General features: G+C 32.8%; 1 pseudogene; it reads left to right on the top strand.

The window, feature by feature from the left end:
- The first annotated feature begins 3,028 nt into the window (after positions 1-3,028).
- Positions 3,029-3,436, top strand: LOC104658634 (annotated as a pseudogene).
- The last annotated feature ends 3,024 nt before the right edge of the window (positions 3,437-6,460 follow it).

Below are 6,460 nucleotides of genomic sequence, written 5' to 3'. Positions count from 1 at the left end.
CCAGCTTTGTTTTACACTACCAGTTTACATACATCATGCAAACATAAAAAATCTTGGAATGCCATTATCCCTTGTTGCTTAAGTAAATCCTGCTCATTCTTCAAGGCTCAACTCAGTCCACTTGCTAGTACATATCATAAAGCATTAGGAGTCCTTTCTCTGTCAAATCACATAATAACTGTAAGTTTATTTGTCTGTGTTCACCAAAAGAATGAGAACTCCTGCAAAACTGGAAGATTGCCAAATTTTGATTCATTTCATAGAGGCTAATAAAATGTCTGGAATATAATATACTATTTGTAGAATTTTATAAGCATGAATTAATTAATTCTAAGCATACATTTATTCAGTTCTGTTCATATTAAACTACATTTATAAAACCCCTTTCATAAGTTCAGAAACTAATAAATAAATAACATATTTTTAGGCATACATATTTGAGTTAAAGGAAATTACAAACACAAATGTCAAGATAATTCTGTGAGAGGTACAATAGAGAAGCAAAACCAGGCAAATGTTAGTTACTACTCATCTAGTTCTTTGTCCAGGTGGTAAGTTCACTAATGTTCATTCTATGGCTAGTTAATTATGTTTTTTAAAATATGGCCATTCATGGGTGAACAATGATAGCATATTATGAATCAAGATGTGGGATTAATCTAATTATCTGGGGAGTTTGGAAATCATATTCAGCATCAGATTTATTTGGTTCTAACTGACAAAACTATGAATTCATTATTTTATTAGATTAATAATAATCTTACTTTTCTAAAAAGTGATATTTTATAGATCCATGTACCTTTTTACTACATTCTTTTTGATCTGAAAACAATTAGAAAAATATGATAGGATAGACCACTACAGGTATGAACATAACCAAATATATCTTTTCTAATATTCACATGCATATCTATTTTGTGATGTAGGCTCCACAAAATAGATATCTTCTCTAAGGAAAAAGCAACTGCACTGGAAAGAATAACCACAATTGAGTATTCTCCTGGATACTCTGAAGATATACAAGTACTCAGTCATGAGGAATTTACTGATTAACCACTGTATTTCAGGATACTGGATGCTGAGGACACAGAGATAAATAAAATATTGTTTCTGCCAACAAAGAGCCTACAGAAGCAAGAGACTCCTCTTTGTATCACATTTATACCTTGCAAAATTGACTTAACAACTTGAGAGACTGCAATTCAGAAATAACTGTGTCTTTAATCTAGTTTAAAGAAAATTCTTTAAAAGTTTGTGAAATATGTCTTTATATCAGTTTAATAGAATGTCTTATTTATACTCAGAAGAGAAAGCATGTTTTTTTCATTTTCCACCACAGAATTTGATATTTCATAAACTATGATTTTAGACTAATTTCCAGAAAATGAAAAGTAATTGCAATAATAGCAGTTAGATATTTACATTACTTTTTAAAGCCTTATTGTTCAACAGTTTGTAAGGGGGCATTATGTAATTTTATTTTAAATCAAGTGATAAATTTGGTTCACTTTATAATGATTTTACAATTGTCTAATATGCAACTAAAATAAGTTCTGACTTCTTATTCTTTTCAGAATTTTATAATAAAGATTTATAGACCTTCTTTTTGAGATATGTACACTATTCATTCACTAATTATTGATTATATTTTCTATAAGAAACAAAAAGTTATGCAAAATTTCCATCAAATAACAGTGGAAAGAACACATACACTTTTGGAAAGCAAATTCAATTCACATTTTCTTATGGTAAGTAAGGAAATTGATGGATGCTGTGACAATGTAGAAAGGTGATAGCTTTAAAATGGTCTGATTCTTTTTGCTTTCATTTCAGTAGTATTTAACATATATTTTACAATTACCATGTGATTATCATGTGACATGCTGTAGAAGGGGAAATCCATGTTTAATGGATGAAAAAACTACACATGTATAACATTACTCTTAAAAGTGTCATGTGTAGTCTAAGTTATCTAAGTCATCAAAACTTTATAGAAGAAATGAAAATTTAAAAATGGAAAGAAAGTAATGATAGGTTTGCTGTAAGGATAAGCTTTGTGATTTTAGTGATTTATCATAATGGAAAGGTAGTGAGCAAAGCAGAGGAAAATGAAAGCTTTAGCAGAAAGTACTTAGCATAAAACTTCAAAGAAGCTTTCCATAATGTCTGTGATCCTGGTTATAAAGAGAAAAGAAAAGAAAAGAAAATATCTATCCACTTAAATCTAAAACAAATGGTCATTTATATGGCACAAGTGTCTTTTGTCCAGGCAGGAGGATCAAACCTTAGAAAAGAAAGAAGATAACTATTCCTTCTTTAGGACGCAAAACAAACTAGATTGCATGGTTACATTTTATAGTGTTAGCTACAGAATTTTAAGCTTCATTATTCTAGATTTTCTACACGTTCAGTTTTGCGAACTGAGCAGGCCATATCTATATGCATCCTTATTTACATTTATATATTTGTTTATATTCCCAACCATAGGGCATCACTAATTATTAAAACATTGGAAGGTAAGAAAGGATAGTTTTGTTTTTCTTCAATATCTTGATGGGTTTTAGCCACAAAAATTGACTTGTAATGAAATGATTTATAAGAAGTTGAATATTATTTTAAATGTGAAATGCTAATTTTATGCTTATTTTTTCAAAGCATGTTATTTCTAGTAATTCTTTTGATCATCTCAACAATGCAATGATGGTGCTTCGTTACATTACAAATAAAAGCACAAAGACAAAATTATTAAATGACTAATAGGAATCCAAATGAGTCAAACCTCTTCAATCATATTTTCTGACACTAATTCTAAATCATTTGCTAGAAATTATCTATGCTGGTTTATACAATCTTTGAATCGTTAGGCCCAAAAGCCTGTCATTACTATGGAAGCCTAGTTCTAGACACAACCTCTTGCCTTCAAATAATACATTTTGAAGGCACCAAATAACTTCTCTCATTACTATCAGAGAGAATTCAGATGACCATTAAAACTTTCATTGCACTCTTTTACCAAGGACCCACCAACATGGGCCGCGTTCGCAGCAAAACCGTGAAGAAGGTGGCCCGGGTCATCATAGAAAAGTACTACATGCGCCTGGGCGACAACTTCCACACAAACAAGTGTGTGCGCGAGGAGATCGCCATTATCCCCAGCAAGAAGCTCCACAGCAAGATAGCAGGCCATGTCACGCATCTGATGAAGCGGATTCAGAGAGGCCCAGTAAGAGGTATCTCCATCAAGCTGCAGGAGGAGGACAGAGAAAGCAGAGACAATTATGTTCCTGAGGTCTCAGCCCTGGATCAGGAGATAATTGAAGCAGATCCTGACACTAAGGAAATGCTGAAGCTTTTGGACTTCGGCAGTCTGTCCAACCTGCAGTTCACTCAGCCTACAGTTGGGATGAATTTCAAAACGCCTCAGAGACCTGTTTGACTTTTTTCTGCAATGATCTATTATTTTCAATAAATCTGGGACAACAACAACAACAAAAAAGATTTTCATTGCTAATTTGGGGGTTATCTATTAGCAGGTCACCTCTATATTCTATATCTCTCCATGCACCATTTCAGGTCAACCTTTTAGTATTTGGGTTCTCCCTCATCCTAGTATCAATCGATCACACAATTATAAAATTACATAGACTGTGTATATTGGTTACTAAAAGATGAAAGGCAAAATAGACCAAAAGTCATGATGCCTAAAATTTACTTTGAAACTCTTTGGTATAAGCAATGTAACATATTGTGCATATATATGACTTATATTAAACCAACACCCAAGTACCTATTTAAAAAGCATATGTGAGCAGTGGTCAGCTGGCATGTTAATCACAAATGCACAGTCCTGATGCAATCTAGCTGCAGTATGCTATCAGAGAGGGTTATACTTGGGCAGTGACTAACAGAGCTCTTCTGAAATTTTTGTCTTGGATCAATAACCAATATTTTGCTAATGGGTTGCTGGATACCTAAAATGGCTTTTTGTTGGTGAAACTGGTGACATACCTTGCTGACTTGAGTAATGAAAAGCGTTTTTTTCTTGATAAAATTCGAGGTCATCAAGACATGGATTGCTTAAATTAACTTTAGAACTTTACTACTCAAGTAAAGTTGAGGTCCAAGGTCCAACAGCATCAGCATCACCTGGGAGTTTGTCAGAAAGGTAAAATCCCAGGCTTCCCTTTGGCCTTACAGTATCAGAATCCCCATTTTAACAAAATCCCCAGGTAATTCACGTTCGCTAGTTTAAAAGCATTCTAACTCTAGCAAGACCTGTGACTTACAGCCTTAAGAATAATGCTTGAGGCTTAACCTTAAGGGATCTATCCAATCATATCTTTGAACGCCGTTGGTCAAAAGGTGACCCAATGCTAGGGCTGGGCATGGTAGTGCATCTCTGTAATCTTATAAACTCCAGAGCTGAGCTGGAAGGATTGCTTGAAGTCAGGAGTTCAAGGCAACAGTGTGCTATGATCTGGCCTGTGAATAGCCACTCCACTCCAGCTGGACAACATGTGAGACCCCATCTCTAAATTTAAAAAAGAAAAGACATAATATTGCTCTGGAATTTTGCATTTGCTTTGAATAAACCTTTTATTCAAAGTGCTGATCTGAATACATATCAGGGCAAAGAGTTTTGATTCATTGAACTTGTTATAAGTTGATTGTTTATCTAAGATAGTATCAATTTAAGCCCATTGTCCCAGTGTAATTATACCCTAATTAACTCTCAAAGGTTTCTGGCTTTAGATAATAAACTATATGATCAGTCTTTGAACAAGTCATATGCAGTTTTACTTTCATATGTTTATTTGTTGATAATAGATAACTGACAGTTTTTACAGAGATGAGATGGGAAACTTTTCCCTTTGGGAACCTCTAGCATCTATGATGTCTCAAGGTTACCAGCTTATTCTGCCATGCTGATATGTCATCCAATCTTTAAAAAATTATTATATCATGATGAAATTGGTATTGATAATTGATGGAATAAATCAAATATATTTTTAAACCCACATTCTGTGGCCCATCACCTCTAAGTCTTAGCTTCTCCACAAGATTTTTTTGTAATTTAATAAAGAAGAGGCTAGAAGATGCTCCAGTTCTAAAAATCAAAGTATTGTTGATGCGGAAGTGAATCAAAACTAAATTTGAAAGTGCCTTGATTCAAAAACTTAATCGAAAAAAATCTTTATTCAAAAAAATCAAAGTAACTTGTTCTTTTTCCTGTCACATCTATGGTAGTGTTTAATCAGTCATCAAAATCAAACATATTTTAGCCAATATTAAATCGTAATCAACACTTTGAATCCCTATCACAATTTTTTTTGCAATTAATAGTTACATTGATGGACTTTCAATGCTTCCTAAATGCCAAAAATTCAACTATATTATCTACACCAAAATGTGTTAGTAGCAGTACGATTCAAGGTCAACCTTTAGTTCCAAGTTACTGTTTTCTGAAAGTAAATAAAAACATTTAGAGCTCTCATTTGAATAGATAGTAGATCTGTGGTACGGTTTTGGCAATGATATGTTTTCTTGGTACATCATTGTTACCATAATGGCTAAGGATCTTATGAACATAACATTTGTGGTGAGTAGATTACAATCGAAAATGAAAAGATGCATTTTCAAGATCATAAATAAAGCTAAATACCCTCTTATTCAAGGGAAGGAATATCTAAAACCTGACCAATTGTACAAGGATCCCAATTAACTAAGACATTTCTAACTAGTGTGCAGACCAACGTTTGATTACCCTACAATTATGGAAGCAGATTGCTGTGGATTTACTATCTCAGAAAATGCCCTTTTTATTTTCAATGGCTTTTAATTATTCTTATATTAAATGTGGCAGATCAACTAAAATATTAAGAAATAACCCAGAAATGTATTTATCAGATAAATTTGCCAAGAAAAAATGATAAATTCATTAAAATATTGTATCAATTGGTCTCAAATCTTTGTTAAAAAGATCATATTTTCTGAGAATGTTGATAATCAAGGAGGAAAGCCCACAATACACCCAGTTACAATGTTGCAACTGAATGAAATGCAAAAAAACATTGATTTCTCATTTTAACTCATGGCATACTCATCACTGAATGATTCTGTGTTAGTTTCTACTGGAAATTTATAAAGCACTGCTTTCAGTTGTTTGACAGGGTACCAATATATGTTTATAATTGATGAAATATGGACATGAAATATCATAAAAGAAATCCATCTAGGAAATTCAGCATTCATACTAAAACCTAGAGAAAAAGGAATATGGACAATGAAGAATTGAAAAATTTATAATCAACAAACCACATTTCTTTGCTTTCCCAGCAATTAATACAGAGTACAAGAGTTCATGAGTCTACAAACTGAATTACAATTTAATTCTCACCACTCTCAATTTAACTGCCGTGTTAAGTGTATTAAAGCTTAAGTGCTAGTATTGCCTTCTAAC

This window comes from Rhinopithecus roxellana, chromosome 6, assembly GCF_007565055.1.
Source record: "Rhinopithecus roxellana isolate Shanxi Qingling chromosome 6, ASM756505v1, whole genome shotgun sequence".
In the NCBI taxonomy this organism is placed as follows: domain Eukaryota; kingdom Metazoa; phylum Chordata; class Mammalia; order Primates; family Cercopithecidae; genus Rhinopithecus; species Rhinopithecus roxellana.
The sequence above is the reverse complement of the archived record's forward strand: the minus strand, read 5'-3'. Positions and strand labels throughout refer to the sequence as shown.